Source organism: Chlorocebus sabaeus, chromosome 21, assembly GCF_047675955.1.
Source record: "Chlorocebus sabaeus isolate Y175 chromosome 21, mChlSab1.0.hap1, whole genome shotgun sequence".
Lineage (NCBI taxonomy): Eukaryota > Metazoa > Chordata > Mammalia > Primates > Cercopithecidae > Chlorocebus > Chlorocebus sabaeus.
In genome coordinates this window covers 128,026,537-128,053,081 of record NC_132924.1, presented here as the reverse complement: position 1 = coordinate 128,053,081, position 26,545 = coordinate 128,026,537, and the positions used below count along the sequence as shown (strand labels likewise).

The 26,545-nt window shown below is 54.2% G+C and overlaps 1 long non-coding RNA gene across 1 annotated transcript; it reads right to left on the bottom strand.

The window, feature by feature from the left end:
* Positions 1-6,487: 6,487 nt before the first annotated feature.
* On the bottom strand, positions 6,488-25,360 carry LOC140709585 (uncharacterized). Its single transcript, XR_012090084.1, has 4 exons — positions 25,161-25,360; positions 24,944-25,095; positions 11,782-11,943; positions 6,488-7,381 (listed from the first exon to the last, which is right to left on the bottom strand). It is a non-coding gene; the product is annotated as an uncharacterized lncRNA (long non-coding RNA).
* Positions 25,361-26,545: the final 1,185 nt, after the last annotated feature.

Here is a 26,545-nt window from a genome sequence, read left to right as displayed (position 1 = left end):
ACACCCCACACTCTCACACCCCAAACTCCCACACACCCTACACTCTCACACCTCACACTCACACCCCAAACTCTCACACCCCACACTCTCACACCTCATGCTCTTACACCCCACACTCTCACACCCCACACTCTCACACCCTACACTCCCACACCCCACACTCTCACACCCCACGCTCTCACACCCCACACTCCCACACCCCACACTCTCACACCCCACGCTGTCACACCCCATGCTCTTACACCTCACACTCTCACACCCCACACTCTCACACCCCACACTCCCACACCCCACACTCTCACATCTCACACTCTCACACCCCACACGCCCACACCCTACACTCTCACACTTCACACTCACATCCCACACTCTCACACCCCACACTCTCACACCCCACACTCTCACACCCCACGCTGTCACACCCCACACTCTCACACCCCACACTCTCACACCCCACACTCCCACACCCTACACTCTAACACCACACTCACACACCCCACACTCTTACACCCCAAGTCCCCACACCTCACACACCCCATGCTCTTACACCCCACACTCTCACATCCCACACTCTTACACCCCAAGTCCCCACACCTCACACTCTCACAGCCCACACTCTCACACCCTACACTCACACCCCACGATCTCACACCCCATGCTCCCACATCCCACACTCTCACACCACAAGTTCCCGCACCCCACACTCTCACACCCCACACTCCCACACCCCACACTCTCACACCCTACACTCCCACACCTCACACTCTCACACCTCACACTCTCACACCCCACACTCTCACACCCCACACTCTCACACCCTACACTCCCACACCTCACACTCTCACACCTCACACTCTCACACCCCACACTCCCACACCCCACACTCTCACACCCCACACTCCCACACCCCACACTCTCACACCCTACACTCCCACACCCCACACTCTCACACTCCACACTCCCACACCCCACACTCTCACACCCTACACTCCCACACCCCACACTCCCACACCTCACACTCTCACACCCTACACTCCCACACCCCACACTCTCACACCCCACACTCCCACACCCCACACACACACACCCCACCCCACACTCCCACACCCCACACTCTCACACCCTACACTCCCACACCCCACACTCTCACACCCTACACTCTCACACCCCACACTCTCACACCCCACACTCCCACACCCCACACTCTCACACCCTACACTCCCACACCTCACACTCTCACACCTCACACTCTCACACCCTACACTCTCACACCCCACACTCTCACCGCTGCTGCTCCTCTCAGAAAGCGCCTGGCAGCATTGGCTCTGGGTCTGGGGCTGGTCTCTTCATAACCGCAGCACATGGAAGAAATGAAGAGTCATCCCTGGAGCAAATACACCTGAAAGCCATAAGCACTCGGCCCAGACCACTTGGATTTGAACCCAGCTCCACCAAGCGTGAGCTGTGTGGCCTTGACTGAGCGTCTTAATGTCTCCACACTCCAGTTTCTGCATCTTTCCAAGGTGACAACAATAACACCCACTTCATAGGATGGTTTCAAAGATTAAATTAATTTCGTTAATATTTATTAATCACACAGCAACATGCTTGGTACGGGGTACGCGCTCTATCTGCGTTTGTGAAATAGGTTAAAGGAAACGGCGCTGTCATAGTACAGTCAGGCATTTGATTCATTCCTTCTGATCTTTGATTTTCCACGTATACAACCAGGAATTTTTACATGCATAATTGCCTGGCCATTTCAATTGCATGTGGTAGCACTTTCTGCTTTCAAACCATTTCTGAGGTCTGTAGGCCCCCAGTTCTGCTAGGTGCTTTCACAAGTAAACACTGAGAAGAATGCCTGATCCTTGCCCTCGGAGAGGTCAGTGGATTTGGGAAGACAAGAAAGATCCACATGGTTCAGGAACAAAACCTGTGGAAAAGGCTGTAATGAGGAGCCAAACTGTGTGTGGCCAAGTGGAGGGGCGGGCAGGGTTGAGGTGGGGCCAGGCAGCAGCCTTGGTGGGGGTGGCAAGAACCGCAGCCCCTTCTTGCTGGGGCCTCCTGTGGGCTTCACGAATGCCACCACCTAGATGAGGACATGAAGGCTCAGAAAGATCACACAAGACACACGGTTCACAGTGGGGAGGTGGGGCCTTCTGCCCATCACCTGCTCGGCAGCCCTGGTCCTTAAAGAACACCCTGGTGAGGGGACCTGCACGGCCCAGCTGAGCTGGAGTGTGGACTCCTGGAGACAGTCCAACCGGACGGAGAACGTGTCAGGAGGAAGCCGCTGGCAGTTGCCACCCAGCCCGGGTAGCACAGGCCCCCACAGGCTGTGGGCGGGAGCTGCCGAGGATTTCTGAGCCAAGGGCCTCTTGAGGAAGACAGAGGCCCAGAGCCATTGGCACCTCTGAGCACGGGTGACCAGGCGAGGACTGAGTCTGGGGTCCCGGAACCAGTCGGGTTGTACTGGGCGAGTTGAGGGGACCGTGCTTCAGCACACAGGTGGGGGTTCAGGGGCAGCCTGTGGCTCTCCCAAGGACCGGCTGAGTCTCCCCATCTAGCTCTACCCTCTTCTGTATGTCTAGCAAACACCACCCCACGGACGGTGGGAAAAAAGATTTCCGAAACTGGGAGAATTGCTGTCAGGCTTCCAAGCCAGCAGCACAGAAAAGCCAGGAAGACACCAGCACGGTTCTCTCGAACTCAGTTTAACTATGGCGGGATTTTGTCATTGTTTTAAACAACAAAATCTCGTTTGATATTCTCTTTTTAATTGATTCTTCATATTTTTCTTTAAAAAATAATTCATGCAGCTGTCTCCTGATAGGAGAGAAGCAGGGAACTGACACGCACAAATTCCTCCCGAGTGGTGGTGCTAGGGCCGGAGCAGCGGGGCAGGTGACCCCAGGCCTAGGACGCTCACCTGTGCTGCCTCAGCAGGTCGGGTGGGCTTGAATCCCCCTTCTGGGGCCACAGCCAGCAGAGCCACCTCCTCGAGAGACCACAAGCAGGCCTGGGCAGGCATGAGACGGGCAGACGGGAATGCTGACCCTGAGCTCAGCCCTCAACCCAGTGGTGGGGCCACAGGTGCCATGTAACGATGATGGGTACCACTTGGGGATGAAGGCGGGGGCCTGTGCCAACTGACTTCTGACCCACAGGAACCCTCTCCACAGCATGAGCAGGGACAGGACCAGCTGGCAGCACCTCCTGGGATGGGCTCTGGTCCTGGCACCTCTCTGGGCTAGTACTGGGCCTGCTTCCTCCCCTGCCCAGTGGAGAAGACAGCAGTTGCCCTGGGGGAGCTGTGCTGGGGAGAGGGCAAAAAAGGGACAGGGAAGGCTTTGAAGGGGATGCTGGTGCAGTCCCTCAGGCACCCCACCTCTCGGGAAGATGGGCCCCGCTGGGGAGTCCATGGTTTGGAGGCCACGCTGCTGCCCGAGCTGTGGGACCCGAACCCGCAGGCCCCAGAAAATCAAAGGGCGGAGTCACCCGCCTCCAGCCTGGGACTGCACCAGCCCAATCCTCAGCCCCAGCAGGGCTGCCCACCTCCAACTTCCCCACCCCACGGCCCTCCTCCTGCTGTCCTCTCCCCATCATAGTTCCTGCACCACAGGTCTCTGGAACCGTATAAAGTTATGCATCTGAGTGGCTGACAGCAGCCTCCAGGCTAAACTTTTGATCCGCTGTGTGCTGACATCTTCAAACCAGAGCGGGTCTGTCCCTCTCTGTTCCTGGGTTGGCGGTGGCAGGTCTCCTGCAGGATATGGCATGCAAGTAAGCAGGCCTGCGCTGTCACTCCCTGGCTGCCAGACCCCTGCCTGGAGCCCGGAGCTGGCTGTCCCTCCAGGCCACCTCCAGCAGCGAGGCCAGAGCCCTGGGTCGCTCCCCGCCCCTTTGTTTCCTTTGGGTAGGTGCTGGTGACCGGGGCTTAGGAGGGCACCTGTCCCTAAGAAGGGGCTCCCCCAGGGATCCCCGCAGAAGAGAGGGGGCTGCTGAGGGGTGGGTGGGCAGCGGCTGGGGACTGCCTGCATGGACTGAGCTTCCTCCCAGGCTCAACCCCCACCCTCCATCAAATGCACCTGACTCACAGAGGCTGTTAGAATTGGGGGGCCGTGAATCTGACCACCTGTCCTGTCCTGGTCCCATAGCTAAGGCTCAGCGGGAGTCTCAGCCCCAGCTCCTGGCATGGGGCAGCTCAGGAAAGGGGTTGGAGCTGATGGGTGTGAGGAGGGTGGGTGGGTGAGGTGGATTTGGGGCCAAGGGGAACCTGGGAGACCAGGTGAGAGGTGTGGGAGGCTGCAGTGGGGCCAGGAATCCTGGGTCTCATCCTTGTTCCCATGCCAGCAGCACCAGCTGACACTTTGTCACAGATCTACTGTTTCCCCACACCTTAGCCCCTCTGTCTAGCCTCCGCAGCCGCTGGGAGTGAAACCCTTTAATCTGAAGACTTAAAAACCCATCTCTTCCTGGAGCCAATGAGGACCAAGTGGCTGCCAGTGAGGGTCTGCCGCCAGCCCTCCCTGCTGGGCTCACCCATGGCTCCCACCAGGTACACAGCAGCATCTGTGGGCTCCTGCCCTGGCTCCTGGGTCACTTCTGTCTCTGGGAGAGGCTTTGGACTTGAACCCTGGCAGCTTCATTGGAGAGTAGCCCCAGCCTGCATGCCAGGCCCTGTCAGTGTCCTGGACAGTCCTGTACTGGTCCTGGTCTCTAACCCTGTGCGAGGCCGTTTGGGCTTACTTTTCTCTCTCCCAGATCTGCTCCTGGGTTGCAGCGTGGTGACTAGTGAAATCCTGCATTTCTCTGCTGTGCCTCCAATCCCTTTCAAGAACATGGCCTCCTGGGATGCTCTTGGCCCTCCAGGCCCTCTGCCCGGTTCCCTCCTCACCCACCACGCCAGGCGCACAACACCCCAACACCACAAAGACTTTCGGTCAAAATATCCTCCCCTCTGGAGCTTGCAGTGAGCCGAGATCGTGCCACTGCACTCCAGCCTGGGCAACAGAGCGAGACTCTGTCTCAAAAAAAAAAAAAAATCCTCCTCTCCCTGCTCCTACCACCCCCACAGCCTTGCTCTCCCTCTGAGGTCCAGCACAAAGGTCATTTCTTCTGAGAGGACCTCCTGTTCCCATGGCTACAAAATCCTCACTATTTACTCCCGTCTCTGTGGGCACCACCAGAGACAGCACCGCTCTTGCCTTTCTTATGATGAAGATCAATGGGACATCCTAGTGGTCTTCTGGGCATCTATGTGATGGCGTCATGGGTTATAAGCCCCCAACAGAGAAAGACTGTGCACCTGGACCGTCTCTTCCCTCTGTTACGCACATAATCTGCCATCTTACAGGTTGGGGGAAGCACGTAAGAAGGTGTGTGCTGTGGGCTGAATTCCCTGAATTTGTATGTTGGATCCTGATCCCCAGGACTTCAGAACGTGACTATGTGTGAAGCTGGGGTCTTTATAGAGGTCATGAAGGTTAAATGAGGTCACATGGGGGTCCCTAGTCTAACATAGCTGGTATGCTTATATGAAGTGGGGATTAGGACACAGACACACACACAGGGACACCCTGTGAGGACGCAAAGAGATTGCTGACTGCAAGCCAAGGCAGGAGCAGGGGGTTGGGGGGGGGGGGTCAAGAGAAACCAGCCCTGCTGACACCTTGGCCTTGGACTTCCAGCCTCCAGAGCTATGAGGAAGGAAAGCTCTTGTTTAAGCTGTCCACGGTATTAATATCTGCTAGGGCAGCCCCCAAAAACTCAGTGCATGTGTGGTAAACCAGAGACAGCTCTCAATTCTTCACCACCTGTTACAGATTGGTGCCTGTCTGACCTGTGCCATGGGGTTCTGCAGGGTGCCCGCTGTGGTGGACGGAGTACACATTCCTGCCCTGAGACTTGGCCTTGGCCAGGTGAGTTCTGCCAACGGAACATGAACAGGAGTGACAATATCACATCTAAGCAGAGGCACTAAGTGTGATCCATGGTCTGGTTTGCTCTCTGGCATCTCTGCCATCCACTCAGGAGAGCGTTCCCAGACCCCACTGATCCCAGAATCAGCAACATGTGGAACAGACTTGACCAACGGCCTGACACAGGGCTCCTCATTGCCCAGAGACTCCAAAGCAAGACAAACAGATGTTTGCTGCAGGAAGCCATTTCCACGTCAGGGCCATTTGTTATGCAGCCTTGTCACAGCGGTGGCTGACTGACACCTGAGCAACCTCGTTTCCTGTCCCACACCTGCCTCATTCCTTCTGCTCTCTACACAGGTGGCCACTGTTATTAGTTTTAAAAGGCATTTGCTTGGTGAGGAAGAATCAAGCAAAGGCATTTGGACTTTATTCCACAGGAAACGTGGACCAGTGGAAGGTTGGTGAAAGGGAGGTTCCATGATGAAATGACGGGGGGATTATTCTATCCATGCTCCCCAGGCTTCCGGAGAAATGAGGGAGGAAAAACAGATGCGGAAAAACCTGGTCATGGTTTTTATTATTTCTCTTAAATTAAGCTCCACCCCATCTCTTCAAAGAATTTTCCTCTTTGATTTTAATGATGTGCTTAAGCCACAAGTTGGACAGTCTTCCATCCTCAGAGCTGTCTTCTGGCTGAGGGAGGCTGCTCTGGGCTTGGTGGGCAGTAGAGGAATGGGTAGGGGTGGGGAACTGTGTCACAGCTGGCCCAGCCACTCTCCCTTTCTTGGGGTGTACTAATCTGACTCCCAGAATGGTGCCGAGTCTTTCCAAGGCTTCACATTCCTCCTCCTCTAGCTCGGGGGAAAGTGAGTCCTGATTTAGACTTCTGTAGTCATGCAAAGAATTTCTGAATGCAGGGGGCTACTCCAGGCTGGATTAAAAACCCACTTTCATGCCAGCTGGGTTTCTGACAGAAATGCCACAAGCTGGCACCTGGCAGTGTTACTGGGCTGGCAAAGTCAGAAAACTTTGAATTTGTGCAGCTCACACAGTGCAGCCTTCAGCATTTTACAGACGTGCCCATGTGACTTGCATCTTTGAAAGGGGATGGTGCAGGAAGTCATGTTCGATGCCCTCTGATATGATTAGGAGCTAATGGTGTTATTTGAAGTTCCAACTCAAGTCCAGTCAGGTCACGGTCACTGCCGCAGATCAGGAAATCATACTGACCTGGATTCCTTGGTTCCCCCATGTCTGTTTAATTGACGGCCACTTTCTCATCAAGGCCATCAGCAGCCAGCACTCAGGCTTTTTAAAAATTAGGCCTTAAGAAAGAACAATAACAAAGTAAAATCTTTCCTGATTTTTAGGCTTAACTATCGAAAATGTTATCTCTCTAAAGAGAAGAGGTGCCTTCAGTCCAGTGAAGAGCACTGGGTTGCTACCCGAAGCATCTGCACGGGAAGGAAGCGCGGTGAGCCGGTGACTCGTTGCTGCGGGGGCACGCATGGTACACGCAGCACAGCACCGGGAGCTGGAGCAGCCTGCACAGGGCAAAAGTCAACATGCACACGATGGGCTTGGGGGCTTCCGCGAAGGGAGGGAGGGGGCAGGAGAGATGCTTGGGTGCCAGTCCTGAAGGCACCTCTTCTCTTACATGCTTGGACTGTGTGATTGTGACAAATTCCTCTCCCACGATGAGGAGCATCCAGAAAACGGGGTGACCTCACAGCCTCCCTGGAGTTCTGTGGGCGTCCAGTGGACACCATGTGGAAACCCCTAGCACCGTGGCTGTTTGTGAGTGTAGAACCGTGTGCACGAAGTGAACAGAGGCTTCCACGTTGCCTTCATCTCTGCTTCATTCGCAAAGCAAACCTTGCCTCCAAGATGACAGCCACTTTGGGTTTTACACTCTGGGGCTGAGTCTGCTAACTGTCCCTCGGTGTCCAGACTCCCCTAACTCCTTTCAGCAATGGAACCTGGCCAACAAGTGTCAGCGGGGCTGCAGCTGGGGAGGCCAGGGCGGTGAGCAGAGACGCCCTCCCCTCAGGACTCGTTCTCGTGGAGGAAGCTGCTTGCCATCCGCTTTCATTTCCCGATCCCACCACCTGGAGCATGATGTGGTGCTGTTGCCCCTCAATCACCCAGGTGAGGGTGACACCCCAGGCAGGGCAATGGGACATGGGGAGCCCGGCCCCGGGCACCCTGGGAGTGTTGTGGCCTCTGGGCTTCTGGTGGGAGGGAGTTTTCTCGGGCTGCCTCCAGGGTGCTGCCGCATCCCAGCATCACACAGGGTTGGTCCTTGTCCCCTCATCCTCATAACACCTGACCGAGGCGAGCACTGTTACCTCTGTGAGAGAGGAGACAGAGGCGCACAGAGGTTCACCAGCTGTCTAGAAGCACCAGAGCTGGAGTTGGAGCCTGGCTGACTGCCCCGGAGTGTGAGCTTGTGACCATGATCAAGACTGGCTGGCATCTATCAGAGTCAGGCACTGTGTTCGGCTCTAGGCATAGGAAAGCCAGGTCCGCAGGGGGACCCCAGTCAGAGGAGAAGGGAGACAGGCTGTCCTGAGGACAGCAACGTGCTCAGTGCTAGGGCAAGTGGGCGGTGCTCTCAGTGGGTGGGACGGGCATCTCCGAGGCAGGGGTCCCAGGTGCTGTGCTTCCTTTCACATTCCTGCCTTGAGGTTTGTGGCCCCACCTGTCACCTGTCCTTCCTCAGCCTTTTCTGGTTGCCAGAACATCTCCTTGAGTAGTAGTAGTTACAACTACTGAACTCTAATAGTTACAGGAAAATTGTCAGGTGTTAAGTAGAAGTGTAAAGTTGAGACTGCTTCCCTGGCATAAAAAGAATTGAACATTCAGAGTTGTGGAGAGAAAGACATCTTGGTCGTGGAGAAAAAGTTCTGTTTATCTCTTCTTGGAAAACTCGGAAACTCTCGAATGCCACCTTAGAGAAGCCACACAGCTCAAGAGATGTGCTGGGTCTCCACGCAGCAGGCAAAGCAGGAGCAGAGGCAGAGCCGGAGAACAAGAGGAGCAACCTTACAAGTGTGTGACTGGCAGCTGGCGAGGCTGTAGCCCATGCAGTGGGGGGATTTGACAGCAGGGACACCCCGCAGCCCCTGCAGGGGGCAGCAGTGAGCAGAGCACTCCCTGGGTGGTGTGAGGAGGCCCCAGCTCCAGCCTGGCTCCGGTCTCCCACATGAACACGGAGGGCTGGCCCCTGGCTTCCCACTCCTTCCCCTCCTGGCGTCTTTGCACAGTTCATGGCTTCCTAACTTCTTGAAGACTCAGTGTCTTCCTCTGTGGGGGCAGCCTTAACAAAGTGCCGCAGACCAGAGGGCTGAAAACAGTGGAAGTGTATTCTCCCACAGGTCTACAGGCTGGACGGCAGAGATCCAGGGGTTGGCAGGACTGGCTGCTTCCGGAGATTTCAAGGGATGGTCTGTCTCAGGCCCCTCTCTTAGCTGCTGGTGCCACTAGTAACTCTTGGCGTCACATGGCTTATGGATAAATTGCTCCCGTCTCTGCCTCGGTCTTCACTTGGTCTCCCCCTGGGTGTCTCTGTGTCTCCTCTGGTCTTAGAAGGACACAGTCATATTGGAGTAGACCCTGCCCCACTCCAGCCCGACCTCAGCGTAACTCATTCCATCAGCCAGGACACTACTTCTGAATACGGCCACGCCCTGGGGTGCTGCAGTGAGGATTTCCACATAGCATATAGGGATACACAATTCAGCTTGGGGCACTCGGTTTCCTTGACTTGAAGGGAGACACTGTTACCCACCCAGTCGGGTTTTTGAAAGGATTAAATGATTAATGCATAGAAAGTTCTTTGCACTAGTGCTTGGCCCATCTTAGGAGCCGCATAAACATGACCTATTATTACTGACATCTTGGAAAAGCTTTGTGAGATTTTGTGCCACATTAAAGCGGAGGGTTGGGCTTGGGAGGTGGCCGGTCTGAGGCCATGGAGACCCAGGTTTTCTGCTTAAATCTGCACTAAGGCCTTGTCAGACCTCAAGGGTTTAAAAGGCAAATGCTCAAAGTCTGTGTTCACTTCCCTTTGCCACGGGGGCACCGTTGCTGCTCAAGAACCCATTCCCTGGGAACACAGCAGGAGTCCAAGCAGGCTGTGTGGAGCCACGGTCATTAACCGGCTCTGGGGCACCCCACGAGTTGCCCCCACCAAAGCCAACTTCCAGCCTCAGAAGAGAGGAGTCTGAACCCAGCGCTACAGAGATGTGCACGGCTGGCTCCTGTGAGCCAGGAGCCAGCTCCACCAGAACGTAACTCTAAAAGCCTCCCACCACCTGCTCTATCCATGCGGAGTGTTTCCACCGTATCCCTGTGTCCTATTTCATAATCAGTGGCCGTTGCCACTGTATGGCTACTCACGTTGCAAACTGCAGTCAGGTCCCCCGTGGGAGGCAATGTGTGTAAGCAGAGATTGAGAGTGTCCAGCTTAAAGAGGCCACCAGGGTGGTTCCAATTCACCGCCCTTCACCTCACTCTTTCCTCCTCAGGTGAGATCCCGTCATGCATTCATTGAGCTACGTTTTTTTTTGTTTTTTTGTTTTTTTTTTTTTTTGAGACAGGGTCTTGCTCTGCTGCTCAGGCTGGAGTGCAGTGGTGCAATCACGGCTTACTGCAGCCTCAACCTCCTGGGCTTAAGCAGTCCTCTCGCCTCAGCCTCCCGAGTAGCTGGGACCACAGGTGCAACCTTTTTTTTGTTTTTGTGGTACAGATGAGGTTTCATTATGTTGTCCAGGATGATCTTGAACTCCTGCACTCAAGCAATCTGCCCACCTTGGCCTCCCAAGCACTGGGATTACAGGTGCGAGCCATGGCACCCTGTCTATTGAGCTACGATTATGTCTCAAGCATTGTGGAGGGTAAATGAAAACAGAGAGTAACAACTAAACCAAAACAAGGTCCACGCCTGCAGGAGGTGTCTTCACCAGCTAGAAAACCCAGGGTCCCACCGGGTGACAACCTCAATCCATATCTGGCAGACAATCATGAAGTGTTGAGATGCTGGTTACGAGCAGTTAAGGAAGGAAGAGCTCAGAAAGGGCAGGGAACAGAGTGATTAAACGGCCTGGGGACGGCTGGGGTAGGATCCAGGGAGTTGGGGCACAGTGGAAAGGAATAAAGATTCCTGAACAGTTGTTCTCCATCTCTTCACTACTAGAATCCTTTTTAAAAATTTCTCCCCAGTGTGTTTTCATTTTGAAATGAAATTGTTCCTCTAACAAAGAGGACACGAATTAAGAAGAAATTAGTTCTCCCCAGTTCTCACACTCAACATCGAGCCAAGCACTGAGTGGATGCCATTTTAGTCAGACGCAAGGACACCTGCTGTTTGTCGGCCCCACAGCGTGAGTGCTGGGACCTCGGGGGCCTGGGAAACTGTGGGAGGAGCCAGGAGGGCACCAGGCAGTGCCAGTCAGCAGCGGGCCCCAACAGAGGCCCAATGCAAGGCCCCGAGCACCAAGGGGACAGAGGAAGACAGTCCCAAAGGAAGAGGATGGGGGCACAGTTCCCTGCATTGGCTGTTCTGTGGGGTCCAGGGAAGTAGCTGTGGAATTTTCAAAACAGGGCTTGGTTTGGAGCAGAAGCCCTAGTTTTGGTTTCAGCCCTTGTTAGCTATGAGATCGGGGCAAATTACTACATTTGTCCAAGCCTCAGCTGCCACATCTGTGAAGTAGGCAGAATGCCAATTGAGCTGCCAACCCTACAGGGCAGGGCGAAGTCTTTCGAAAACCAACCTACAATAGTGTGTTGCTTGGTCAAGGGCATCATTCAGTCTCCTGAGCTGCAGCAGCCCGAGGCAGTCACTGTCCCCTGCCCTCCTTCCTTAGCGCTGCCTTGGTGATGCCTCTCAGATCTGCCTGCCACTTCCCTGTGCCTCCCCTGGCCCCGTGCCATCCTCCTCTGGACTGTCTGAGTTGCCTCTGACAACTTGCCGGCCACCTCCATCCATCCAGATATTCTTGGCAAAATTGTTCTCCTGAAACAAAAAGATGGCAGTGTCATTCTCTGATCACACGCCCGCCCCCCACCCTCCGAGCCCACGTTCCCCTTCCCCACAGGGTAGAAGCCTCACATGCTGCCCTGAGCCTCATCTCTCCTACATCTGCCCACCTCGAACCCCCAGAAGCTCCAGGAACATGCCTGGCCTTGCCATGGCCCTGTGCTTTGAACTTCACCAAAATGTCCTTCCCTGCCTCCCTGGCATCCCCCAGCCCCAAACTCCCTCTTGACCACCCCCTGAGAAGTAGCTCCTCCATGGAGCTGTCCCATTCCTCAGCACCACACTCGGGTGGCGCCTGGAGTCAGCATTGGCCAGACAAACTCGTGCCCCCTTGCCTTTACAGCTGTGGGACCTGTGAGCTTCTCCAGGGCAAAACCATGAGTGCCATCTCTCCCTGCTTCCACCACCATGGAGTAGGTGCTCCACAAGCCACCCTGTGGGCAGGAACCCAGCACTGAAGCTCCATGCAAAAGCGATGCCATGGGGTCATGGTGGTGGCATGGTGGCACCGAGTGTGTTGGTGTGTCGCCATTTTGTTAAGGCTTCAGACCCAGGATCTCGTTTAATACTTACAACATCCCTTCATGTTTAACCACATTTTACAGATAAAAAAAATGGAAGCTCGGGAAAATTAAATCCGTTACTAATGTCTCACTGCTGTGCAGCAGCAGGATTCCAGCTCGGCTGTGCTGACTCCAAAGCCCGTGCACATCCATCTCCAGCAGGCTGACTCCTCCTGACCTTGAGTCTCTTAGAAAGTGCTGGGTCCAGGCCAGGTGCAGTGGCTCATGTCTGTAACCCCAGCACTTTGGGAGGCCGAGGCAGGAGGGTCGCTTGAGCCCAGGAGTTTGAGACCAGCCTGGGCAACATAGTGAAACTCTATGACTACAAAAAATTTTTAAAAAATAACCAGGCATGATGATGCATGCCCATAGTCCTAGCTGAGGTAGGAGGATTGCTTGAGCCCAGGAGGTTGAGGCTGCAGTGAGCTATCATCGCACCACTGTACTCAAGCCTGGGTGACAGAGTAAGACCCAGTCCAAAAAAAAAAAAAAAAAAATTTGGCTGGGTGCGGTGGCTCACGCCTGTAATCCCAGCACTTTGGGAGGCCGAGGTGGGCGGATCACGAGGTCAGGAGATCGAGACCATCCTGGTTAACATGATGAAACCCCGTCTCTACTAAAAAAAATACAAAAACATTAGCCGGGCGTGGTGGCGGGCGCCTGTAGTCCCAGCCACTTGGGAGGCTGAGGCAAGAGAATGTCGTGAATCCGGGAGGCGGAGTTGGCAGTGAGCTGAGATTGCGCCACTGCACTCCAGCCTGGGCGACAGAGCGAGACTGTCTAAAAAAAAAAAAAAAAAAAAAAAAATTAGCCAGGCATGGTGGCAGGAGAATTGCTTGAACCCGGGAGGCAGAGGTTGCAGCGAGCTGAGATCCCACCACCACACTCTAGCCTGGGCCAGAGAGTGAGTCTCTGTCACAAAAAAAAAAAAAGAAAAAAAAAATTAAGAAAATTCAATATAAATTGCTGGTTCCCTTTGTAGAGTAAGTTCCCTGTTTCTAAGAAAGCTTAAGAATTAAGTATTAATAAATAAGAACGCTCAACCACAGCCCAAAATTCCCAGCCAACATTACCACTGACTCTTTTCCCTTTACATGGCAGGGATGGGGTAGAGGGGAGACACATCGGAAGGGTTAGGTGGCAGGTCTGTTTTCTCCCTCTTGCCCTGTATTTGTAGACCTCATGTGGTGGGTGAGTACGAAGTTCTGATATGCCTCACTGCTCCTTAGTGGCTGAAAGACACACAACTCTGTAATGAAGCCGGGGGTGGCAGCAGCTGCCCCTAGGGCTAACCCACGTACTTTCACATTTGTGAGTTCAATTCCTTTCCGAGAGGGTTTTTACCTGTCCTCCTGGCCCCTGGGGCAGGAGGAACCCTCAGAGGTTGCCCAGGCCCTCTGCCCAGCAATCCCACAAGGCCACTGACTACCTTGTATGATTATGAGCCGGCTCCCTGGCATGCCATTGTTAAAACATCCTTAAGCAGGGATTATTTTTTCGTCAAGCTACAATTAAATATTGTAAATTCAGAAACGTGGCTGGAGGAACAATGGGCCCGGAGAACGGGAAGAGACACCAACTGGGGTAAGTCACCGCGGCACGGTCCTCTGCAAAGTGGATGAGATCGAGGCCTCTTTGTCTGCGCCCGTGGGTGAGTGCTCTGCGGCTGCCGGCTTTCTGATGTGGGACTTCCAAGCATTCACACACCGATTCACAAAATACTCACAGCAGAAAATCGTGTTTGCTCAGGGTAATGCCTGCCCCTGGAACCTGCCCCAGTCCGTCTCTTCCAGACAATGCCGTTCCCAGCCATGTGAAGAAAAAACCCCGCGCTATTGTTTCCAGAAGACACCTTCAGAATGAAACCTGCCTGGTGAGCACCTCCAAGCAAGGACAGCGGGAGGCACCTGTGTACCCGGTCACCCCAGTCCCCAGCACGCAGAGGCCCTGCAGGCAGGTGGGAGGCCGGGCCTGCCTCTCAGCAGCTCCCTGCTGCTCCCCGGTTCTCCTCCTCCCTAGGATTACTTAGGAAGAAAGTGTTTCACACAAAGACCAGACACAGGCTCAGTGTTGATGCTTCGGGTAGAGAAGTTGAAGTTGGCCAGGCGGATGAGGCCGTGCTGTTACAGAACGCCAGGCAAAGTCCATCATGGGGGAAAATGAGAAATGGGCAGCCACCTTTCAACGGCTCCTGGGACATCTACCCACAGGCAGAGCCACGCCCGCAAAGAATCCGCGGGGATTCCTTCCAGGTAGCATCTAAAGATCACCCATCTCAGTGCAAAACCGTGGTTTTCCCAAAGCAAGTCTGGAAAAGGTCTTTCAAATTGGTCTGTGCAAAATGGCATTTCCATCATTGTCACCAAAGACAGCAGCAAAACGCCTGGCATCTGACAGAAACATCAGTTCTGCCTGCGCTGGTGAGGTGGAAGGAGAAGGCCCTCCCTCGCTCTGTGGATTGCCCCTGAGCTTCCGACTAAAACCATTTGGTTGATATCTAAGGAAAATTTGATCTCGTGCTGCTAGGGCTATTGGTACAAAATGGAGATTCCAGAGAAAGCATCACTAATTTAAAATTGAATTTTAAATTGTCTTTTCCAGCTTTCAAAGCCCAGTCCAATTCCTAAAGCAACACATAACTGGTTTTTCATACTTTCCATGAAAAACAAATGCACATATTTTATACTCTTTCTTCCGAGCAGTGGTAAATGGCTCTTTTCTTGACTTTTTGGATTTTTACCCTTTTTCCCAATGCTTAGGATGGAAATTCCAGACACTTTGCAGAATTACACAGTACTCTAATTTCCCATTTGGGGAGCGCTTTAGCACGTGGGCTGACTTGTGAAAGCTGCAGTCTGAGAGTATTCGGTCTCTAGGGTCAAACCCTCATGGACTTGGGCCCCATGGGGGAAGTGACGCTGAGGTCTGTTCCCTGCAGGTGGGCTGGACACGGGGCCCTGGGTAGGCAAGGAGACTCCTGGCTCTCCTCCACATCTCTCCAACCTGGGACCACTCTGGCCATCCTCCCCACCCCTGTGCAGAGCCCTGGGTACCCCCAGCTCTCCATGGAGTCCTGATCTTTATTCACGTGGACACACCGCACAGATTTCAGAAACAGGACTCTGCAGGGGAGGCGTCTCCTGCCCCGAGGGAGTGGAATTTGCAGGGGTGCCACATCAGCCCTTATTGGGGAAGGGTTTTGGATGGGTCCTCTTGGCCTCCTAGGTCTCAACATGTTCATAACTGGGCTGGGCCCACCTAAAATAAACGGACTGCTTTAACTCCCTCAATTTATCATGAGGACTAATATGAACATAGAAAAGGAAAGAAACGTTTGGGTTTCCAAATGATTGCACATTTTCTGAAGTCATTGCCACTTCGAGTTTAGGCTCCTTAAACGTTTGACTCCGGGCCATTCACATGCTGGCTTCAGGGACTGCACTGGCTACGCTTTCTCTGCAATATCCTCCACAGCTGTAGAACCTGTGGTTGTGAAGGCAGATGCATTATTAATCCTGCCTCCCAGGCTGTGCATATTGAAACTAGCTCTCCGACATTTTAGACTCCAGCAGGCATGGACCCTTTCAAGACAGTAGGATTTTGAGCTCAGTTACGTGAACTGTGAGCTCTCAGCCACGCCAGCATTAGGTTAGTATACAACCCTTGTACACAGGGTGTCACACTCGGATTTTAATGAAATTGGGAGATATATGCATTATGCTTTTCTTTTTTGTTTTGTTTTGCTTTCTTGAGACAGGATTTTGTTCTGTTGCCCAAGCTGGAGTGCAGCGGTGTGATCAGGGCTCACTGCACCCTTGATCTCCCAGGCTCAAGTGATCCTCCCACCTCAGCCTCCCTTGTAGCTTTGACTACAGGCACACGCCACCACACCACACCACACTACAAATTGGTGTATTTTTTGTAGAGACGGGATTTTGCTATATTGCCCAGGCTGGTCTCAAACTCCTAGACTAGAGAGATCCACCTGCCTCAGCCTCCCAAAGTGCCATTTTGTGGTATTTACCAAGAAACACTATAATGTGAATTTTTATACTTAATGATTTCTTCCCATTCAAACATACTCAATTTATGAATACACACTGTTTGTTCTCAAGAAATAATGTTGGCCAGGCACAGTGGCTCACACCTATAATCCCAGCACTTTGGGAGGCCAAGGTGGGCGGATCACTTGAGATCAGGAGTTCGAGTCTAGACTGACCAACATAGCAAAACCCCATCTCTATTAAAAATACAAGAATTAGCCAGGCATGCTGGCACGCACCTATAATCCCAGCTACTCGGGAGGCTGAGACAGAAGAATCGCTTGAACCTGGGAGGCGGAGGTTGCAGTGAGTTGAGATCACACCACTGCACTCCAGCCCAGGTAATAAGAGCGAGACTATCAAAAAAAGAAAAAAGAAAAAAGAGATAATGTTGAATTTATTTGGACATGAATGTCTTTAGTCACCAACATTGATGAGAATCCTCCTTGCCCTTGGCACATAGCACAATGAGTTGAGCTGTGGTTTGAGTGAGAAGCAAGTTGGTGCCTCTGTCCACGCATCTCCGAATCTCTGGCTGTGGCTCCGATGAAGCCAGGCAGTGCTAATGGCCATGGGCACTCGACAAGCGGATTCCTAAGCTTTAGGCCAAGGTGCTTTTGCTCAGATTTCCCATTCTATTTCATGGTATAAACATGACTGGAGGACTTCACAGAGATAAATGAGAGAGTTTGGCTCTCCCTTGCTTAGTTCAAAGACCACATCATTTCAGCAGCTGATGTAAGCAGTGACAGCTTCATCTGTGCCAACCTGTCATAGCCACCTCCCACTTAACATATGATCGTTCACAGAGTCCACTCCTCTAAAGACGGCAGAAATTGAGCATTTCACCTGAATCTTTCCAGAGTTGGTGGTGCATATCATGTGGTTCCAGGGGAGAGATGGGCCCTGACTCCCAAGTCCTTTCAGGGACATCTTTCCTGATCTTCTCCCACCAGGCAGCTGCTCTCCAATTATCCTCCCAGCTTGGATGCTTGTACCTGGTCCACGTTCCTGGGGAGCAAGCCCCGACAACCACACCCCAGTGCGTCCAGCTGGGGCTGCCTTGCTGGGGTGTGGCACCCATGCCTGGCTTGCTCTGGGAGCCCCTCTATGTACAGAGGATCTGGCTTGTGTCTAGGAGGAGAAGAGGCTCCATGGCCAGTGCCTCTTAGCCAGGCAGCACCAACCTGGGCTGAAGGTTGACTTCAGCATAGAAGTTAAGGTTTGGCCAGCTTTGGTATCAGGAAACCTGGATTTAAATTCTGGCTCCATGCCCTGCCACCTGGTGACCACACCACAAATGATCTGTCTTCTCCACTGTAAAATGGGGAACTACGCTTCTTCACAGCACACAAGAGACACACTTTCCAAGGTGTGGGTCAGTGCTGCCTGTCCTTCCCTACCTGCTCCCATTTGACCCCAGAGGACGTGGCATGGCCTCGGGTTCCAGGGGCTTGCCTCACTGCCACCCATGACCTTCAGCAGCTCATCTGCTTCCTGGGGCTTCGTTCTTCCCTTTCTCTGGGACGGGAGGATGTTACAGCAGCCCTGGCCCACCTGCCCCGCTGCTGGACAACAATGAACACAGCACAGTCTGCACACAGAAATGGCTCAGGGAACCCGGTTAGTAGGGGACCCCCGAAGGCTCGCTCAGGCCGGCTGCAGACTGCCTTTGGCTTCTGGGAGCCACTGAGGGCAGCAGCCAACCTTCTGGTAGGGGAACCACTGCAGCTGCTGGGGCAGACAGAGACCACAGGAGGGATGCTGGCACTGAGCTGGGAGGACCACAGGAGCAGGAGGAGTGCACGCACCTTCTACAGTCTTCAACTGTGAAAGCCACTGGTCCTGCAAGGGAAAGCCTGGCAGGTCCGGACTAGAAGGATGGGGCACAGGTGCAGAGGAGGCCTTCTCTGGTCAACCCCTGCTCTCCTCTGAGCCCTCAGAGAGGCCAAGCCTCCATAGAGCTTCCCTCCCTTCCAGGAACTCCTACCACCGGGTACACTCTCCACAACACTGAGCCCTTGCCCTCTCCTTGATGCTTCTTGTCAGTGGTTTTGTCTTCCTAACTGGACTGAAAAATGTGCAGGTGTGACTCATTAGCACAAACCTGTGGATTGATGAAATCAGGAAGAGTGGGAGAGTAAGCAGCTCTCAGGTAACTCACTGGACCACTGAGGACTTCAGTTTCTTCCGGAAACTGATGGGATTGGAGGAGTGTCTGCTTTTTGTTCCTACGGCCATAGAGCGGGCACACCCTGGTGATGCCTATGCTTTCTTTTTTTATCCTAATTCTCCCCTTGCTAAAGGCTAGCCTGTTCTTTTTTTAAAAAAATCTTAATCTATTTTATAGTTTAGATAAATTCCACCTAACGCTTCTTCATCCAATGGCTACATGGCCCCAGAAACCTCAGACTAAAAGGCTTTTCCATGACCAAAATTACAGTCCCAATAAGAATGTGTTGTTTGTAGAAACAAGTGGACTGAAGGAAAGACAGAACATGAATGAGAATCAGAGACCATCCTTAGCCACAACAACACCCCCAGAATTCCCACCCGATGAAGGCACCTCTTCGTCCCATCTTCAGATATAAAATGTCAAATATTTTGAGCTGAGTTATTATAAAAGCACCCTTAACATAAGCTGCTTGAAAACATCTTTTGACAGGCTGAAGCCCACGTGGTCTAACTCCCGATCCAGCTCTTTCCCACACTAAGGAAAGGCAGTGCGTTCTGGTCTAAACAACTGAAACCTTTTGCCCCAGGTTGTTTGTGTTGTAAGGATCGCTCACTTTGAGGACAACAGATGGCTATTGTACACAGCTTCAAACTTTCCAAAGCACTCTCCATTTTCCCCAATTGGTTCGTCTCAACAACCCCACAGGGTAGGTTTTAGTGGCCCTGTTCTGTAGATGAGAGGACAAGGCCTGCTTGAGAGATGCTGTGATGAGACCTGGCTCTGCCCAACCCCCCACTGCCTAGATCCTGGCAGCCAGGACTCCAGCTGGACATACCCTCTCCCTGGGCTGGGTTCCTCCTGGCACAGCCACCCAAGTGCTGCCCTCAGCCTTTCTGCTGGAGGCACAGGATCCATGTGGATCTGCCCCCAGAGTGCAGATTACCCCCCCAACAAGACCTGCAGTGCGTATTCCCCTGGGTGGAGATGGGCAGAGGTGGCCACCAAGCAGTCAAGCTAAGTGGATTCCCCAGGAGCAAGGCCTTGGCTTTGGCCCATGATTGCCCCTCATCCCCACAGCAGAGCCCACACTCCAGCAGACACTGGCCTGGTGTGTCCCGGGCCCTCCACACATCTGTTTCCTCATCTGCAAAATGGGGTGATCTCAGGCCACCTTCACAGATGTGTCCTGAGGACCGAAGGAGTTAGTTGCACGTGGGAAGTGTGCACACAGTGCCCGGCCCCTGTGCCTGTCGCCTAAGTGTTTGAATTATGGCATCCATCATTTCTGCAGGCGTGCATTCATGCAGCATCTCTGTCTGCACAGCTGCGGGCCTACATCCCTGTGATTAAATCCATGCTCAAGTTCATGTGAACTGCAAGCATAAATATTCTAGCACGGAGGGAAGATCATCCATCCACGTCCACCCAAGACTGGGGAAAGCCCAGCAAACTCTTTGGGAGGCAAAGGAGTCCTATCTGAGATCATGGCCTTGGGATGTTACCCACAGCCTGAGGCATCGCCCTGTGGTTTGGGACTGAGATGGCTTTCAGGAGTCATCTCCCAGGGCTGCAGAGGGAGGGGCTTGCAGCCGGCTGTTCTAGCTGTTTTCCATCTGCAGCACCACCCCTCTGATGGCAGTGTCTGGATCCCCGCACATGCTAGCTGGAATCCTAAATGTTCTGGGTTCGTGGTAACTTGTCTGGACTTTAACCTACATCTCTTTCTTCCTCATTGCAACAAGACTTCTCTTCTTGTCCCTGTCTATGGAGTTGAGAGTGGGAAGGACGCCTTGATTCAATGCTACCCTATGTCATGTCTTTTTGGAATACAACTTCCAGGCAAAGCAGAGAGCTTCCTCATCCCCGTGGACAGAGAGGTGACCAGGGTTGCATTCACACCCATTTGTTCAGCACCTGCTGCCTGCAGGCCTGTGAAAGGCCCTGTTGTCCTGGGGATACAGAGACAAGAGGCCTAGCCTTCAGGATTTGACATCAGGGATAGGCCTGGAAACACAACATGGGGGCACACTGTGACTGGGGTGGAGGCAGACCTCGGAGGAACAGAGGAACGGAGAGACGCCATTCTCAGCCTGGAGCTGGGAGGAAGCTGGGGAGCGGTGCCAGGAAAGGTGTCCCCGGGGCTCAGAGCTTCTGTTTCTGTTCCAGATTCCCAGACTCACAGCCCAGGGAGGGGCTTTGTGCTCGTGGCTTTTTGACACTTTCAAAAAACAAACAAAAACGGTATGGTCTCTGGAAGAAGTGGAGGAGTGACTCACAGGCGTCACCCTTCTGCCTGTCTCTAGGCACCTGGGGCCACCAGAGTGCTTCTGCCCTGGGCTTTGAGGGAAGCTGATCACCCCGGTCTTCCTGGCAGGAACTAGCAAGCAGGGGCAGGTTTCAGCAGGTGGAGACCCCAAAGATAACCTTGGTCTCAACCTTGATGCTATTTAGAACTACCCAAAGAGCCAAAGCCCCCAGGTGATGAGAGACAGGACTAACTGGATTTCCTAGGCTGACTAAGAATCCCTAAGCCTAGCTGGGAAGGTGACCGCATCCACCTTTAAACACTGGGTTTAAAACTTAGCTCACACCCGACCAATCAGGTAGTAAAGAGAGCTCACTAAAATGCTAATTAGGGGAAAACAGGAGGTAAAGAAATAGCCAATCATCTATCGCCTGAGAGCACAGGGGGAGGGACAAGGATCAGGATATAAACCCAGGCATCCGAGCTGGCAACGGCTACCCACTTTGGGTCCCCTCCCTTTGTATGGGAGCTCTGTTTTCACTCTATTAAATCTTGCAACTGCATACTCTTCTGGTCTGTGTTTTGTTACGGCTCGAGCTGAGCTTTCTCTCGCTGTCCACCACTGCTGTTTGCCACCATTGCAGACCCGCCGCTGACTCCCATCCCTCCAAATCTAGCAGGGTGTCTGCTGAGCTTCTGACCCGGCGAGGCACCCACTGCCGCTCCCAATCGGGCTAAAGGCTCGCCATTGTTCCTGCACGGCTAAGTGCCTGGGTTTGTCCTAATGGGGCTGAACGCTAGTGGCTGCGTTCCATAGTTCCCTTCCGTGATCCACAGCTTCTAATAGAGCTATAACCTCACCGCATGGCCCAACGTTTCATTCCTTGGAATCTGTGAAGCCAAGAACCCCAGGTCAGAGAACAAGAGGCTTGCGGCCATCTTGGAAGCAACCCACCAGCATCTTGGGAGCTCTGGAGCATGGACCCCTCCCCCATAACAGTGGCACTCAGCCTTGCTCCTAGAACTCACACACCCTGTATCTTGTTTGATCTTCAGCCCAGCGGGTACTTAGGATACAGAATGGTCTTCCCATCTCACAGAGGAGAAAGCAGATTCCTGGAGGCCAAGTGAATTCCCCAAACACCACAGACAGAGCAGGAGCCAGGTGTGGGGTCTGAGGTTTGCAGGCCCAGCACCTGCCCCTTCTCCACTCCGAGTCAGGGGACACAACCTGAAGTCCTGGCTATGTGCTGCCCGGCATGTAGCCAGAGACTCGGTGGAGATGCTGCCAAAATGAGCAATGGAGGGTTTCCCAGGGCCCCTCTCTTCTGAGCCCCAAATCTTCTCCAGTTATTGTCCCCATGCACCCGTTGTTGGTGCTGCTGTGCTGCAGTCCTGGCTGGACCTGGATTCTAGTCCAGGACAGATGCAGGCACAGGGTGCTCCAGGGTGTGAGGGCCCAGGAGGGCGTCAGGGGTACACTGAGTGGTGGGGAGAGCAGCCATCCAGCATCCCACCGTTCTCCCAGTGCCCTCCCTCAGGAGCCAGGAGGGAAGGGCAGACACACACATTGTGAGAGCCACAAGATGAAGTCAGAGGTGGCCTCGGGATGCTGCACTTCTGAGTCCAGGGAGCAAGGGTTCCTGGAGACAGTGGAGGCTGACAGGACGGGGAGGGCCCTGCCCACGCCTGGACTCTGGACTCCGGTCCTGTGAGAGAACATATTCCTGTTGTGTAGGCTCCCGGTTTGTGGCACTTTGCTAAGGCAATGCCAGGAAGCTGATGCAGATGGGTAAAGTCACAATCAGGTGGTGATTTCCCACCAGGTGAGCAGGACTGGGGCGGCGGCCCAGTCCACCTCCAGCACCCACAACTGCTGAGAAGCCAGGCAGGAGGCAGTGGAGCGGGGTGTTGAGAAGCGTGGAGACAAGCGGATCTGGGCCCTGCTCTGCAGACCAGACACCCCCCAGAGAGGGGGGCACAGGAAAAGAGGCTAGGCTGGAACTAAACCTGGGTGCCCCTCCTGGGAAGCAGGAGGACTGTGAACACCTCCAAGGTTCTCTCCAAAGCTGTACTGTAGCTCTCGGCCTCCCCAGCCCCTGCTGGTGTCTGGAACACAGAAAGGGGTTGGGATAATCTAGCAGCTGCTTGCAGTCCCAGGCTGGCCAGCCCCCACAAAGTGTCCCCATCTGGCCTCACCCTGTGCAGGCAGCACTAGCAGCCCCCCGTGAGTACTTCGCAGGCTTGGATGGATGGGCAGAGCCGAACCAGCTTCAGCCAGTGGAGGGAAGGCCTTGGCCTCTAAGGTAGGGGAGGACAGCTCAAGACCAAAGATTTCCATCAAATCCTGAAACACCTTTGCCCAGCCCGGCCACCCGAGACTGCACCCAGCCAGGAGCACTCCCCAGGGAACCCACACGCACTTCCAGGTCTTCCTTCCCAACCTGCCAACTCAGTCGCAGCATCACTGGTTTTGTTTCACTTAAAAAAATTTTTGTTTCCCAGCACTTTGGGAGGCTGAGACGGGCGGATCACAAGGTCAGGAGATAGAGACCATCCTGGCTAACACGGTGAAACCCTGTCTCTACTAAAAAATACAAAAACACTAGCCAGGCGTGGTGGTGGGCATCTGTAGTCCCAGCTACTCGGGAGGCTGAGGCGGGAGAATAGCGTGAACCCGGGGGGCGGAGCTTGCAGTGAGCTGAGATCGAGCCACTGCACTCCAGCCTGGGCGACACAGCAAGACTCCGTCTCAAAAAAAAAAAATTTTTTTTGCTTCAATTTAGCTTCATTTCATCATTTCAAAGAACAAGTTGCCTGTGCCCCCAGGCAGGGTTATTTTCTACGTTGCCCATCCTCTGCATAAGGTGTCACTGTCCCTGGGAATATACAAGGACTCTATGCCTGGCCTCGGAAAGTGAAATGAAATAAATTTCCACCATGAGCGAGTAAGTCCAACTCTGCACAAATTAAAACAAAACAAAACAAAAAATGTTTCAGCCAGAACTAACATTCGACGTGATCTACCCCCATCAGCTCCTTTATAGGTGAGGAAGTGGAGGCCTAAAAAGCTGGAAAGATTTGCTTAAGGTTATGCTCAAGGTCACATCCACCTCTTCCTGCAGGGTAGAGGGTGGAGGGTCTCAGAAAGGCTCCCTTCCTCCCTTCCTGCTTCACAGCTGAAGACTGAAGGCCCAAATGCAGACCCAGAAGCTGGAAAGAAATCCCAGGTTGTGAGGCCCGTCCGCCCACTCAGCCCCCAGTTCTAGGCCTGGGACCCTCCACAGGCCCCCAGGCACCAGGGGGCCAATCGGGATGGAACCAGCCCCTCAAGACCAAGGGCCACTTCCTAGCAAGTCCCCCCTTATCTGGGTTGCCTATGCCCCCACCTTGCCTTCCCCAGGCCCTGTGCTAGGGAGCCCTGCAGCAGCACATGGCGGGTGGCATTTGTGGCCCGCTGCCTCTTTCTCCCTCCCTCCCTCCCGGCCTGCCCGCTGCCCTTCAAAGAAATTGAATTCCAAGGAGGAAGAGGGGAGAAAGAACACCCAAACCCCTGCCTCCTCACTGCATAAACACCTAAATCCTGGGTCCTCCAGAGCCTGCCTGGAGTCTGCCAGCCGCTGTCTGGGGTCCTGCCCTCTGCCTGAGGTCCAGGCCTGCACCTCCTCGTAAGGCCACACTGGCGGTGCTACGCTATGGGCTCCCCTGGGCTCCCTCCCCCGCCCAGCCTGACCTGCACATTCCACTCGCGTCGCCCACCCTTTGCTGCAGGAAGGGGCCAGGGCAACTCTCTGCAGCCCAGAGCTCCCGTCCGTTGAATCCTGCGGGTGGAGCAGTGGGGAAGGGGAGGCCAGGCGCGCCTAGCCCCCGACCCGCAAGCAGGGACCCTCTGAGCGGCGGCCCGCACAGGGCAGGGGCTGCTGCAGACAGGCGGCCTCCAGACACTCACCACGCCATGCCCAGCGCGCGCCAGGGCTCCCATCAAGTCCTCTCAGAGCCCGCAGCAGGCTCCCACTTCTGTTTTTCTCTGACAGCCATGCAGGCAGCAGGCCTTCAGCCAGACTCCCCGCCGCGCCTTCCTTCCACGCACGCACACTCACACTCACCCTCGTGCACATGTACACATTCACACGCTAGTGCACACTCAAACTCACACCCACGCCCACGCACACTCACGCTCGTGCACACTCGCACGCCCACGCACACTCACGCTCGTGCACACTCGCACGCATACACTCGCCCGCGCTCACACGGACACACGAACTCGCCCCGCTGCACGCCTCGCTCCCGGGACACCTGGAGCTGGGGAACGAGGGCCCCGGCCGCCTGCGGCCGCCAGGGGAGGCCGGAGGGGCCGGCAGGCGCAGGGAGCAGCCGGAAAGGCGGTGCCCGGCCACCAAAAGGCCAATTACTTGAGGGGCCTGAGGTGTCGAGCCCAGGCTGAAGATCCTGGGTCTGAGGAGGCAGCGGCCAGGAGGCCGCCCTAGAGCCTCGGGAGCGGGCGGGGGAAGGGGGTGTCCGCGGAGACCAGAGTTGGTGGCTCTGACCGAGGAGGGCCTCGCCCTCTCCACGCCACTTGGCAGGACTGGGGACACTCGCCTCTCCCCGCTCTCCCTGGGGCCGCGCAGGGCTGTACCCCGGCTCTGCCCAGATCCCCTCGGAGCGGAAGATGCAGGTTGCCTTTTGTCTGACCCGGTCACACAGAGCCGTTTTGTGGGATAAAGGCTTAACGCTCCGTGAACACGCAGAAAAAGCTGCGCGCTGGCCCTCTGACAATCCCATTGTCTCAGGCCTGAGCCCGGCGGTTTGGTCTGAAAGCGCCAAGTTCATGACATTTCAAAGAGAAATGATACTGGGAGAGGGGGGTAGGCAGGGGAGGGAGGGGTGTGCAGGAGAAATAAATTCCCAAAATACGAAGTAACCGTATTTGACTCCTTCGCCACCGTGTTCCTCAGCTCAGCCCCCCGCCCCACCCTCCACGTACCCATTCAGATACGTCTCCAGTCCCGCGTGGACCCAGAGGCAGGCTGAAAAAGTCAGGATCACCAGGGACTGCGGTTGGGAAGGTGAAGGTGTGAAAAGATGCCCAAATAGCTGCGTGGAAGCTTCTGGACTGTTAGCAGAGTGACAGCAGCCATTTAGCACAAGCTCCCATTGTCTGCATTGCCTTGCAAGATAAGAATTTGCCAAAAAGGACTTTAGGTGCCCACATAAGTTTATTTTAAAGAGCTAGAGTGTTACTGTTTTCTTTCATTTGTATTACTGTTAGTACCATATCCTTTTAAAAAAAACCTATTTTCTGAGCCAGGAAGCAAAGGAGCTTCCATTTTTAGTGTTTAATTTGTTTTATGTGCCTCTGCAAAAGCAAATAATTCCAGAGAGAAAGCAGAGTCCTCAGGAAATTGAATGTGTTTTGTCTCCAGTGAAGTTTCCCTTGAGTGATTTCGTTTGCTTTCTGTCTCGCCAAGCAGGCTCTGCACTGGGACCTCTAGCAGGCTGGGGCCAGGCTGGGCAATCTGCAGCCCCTGTCCCCACCTTAGGTGGTGGGGCT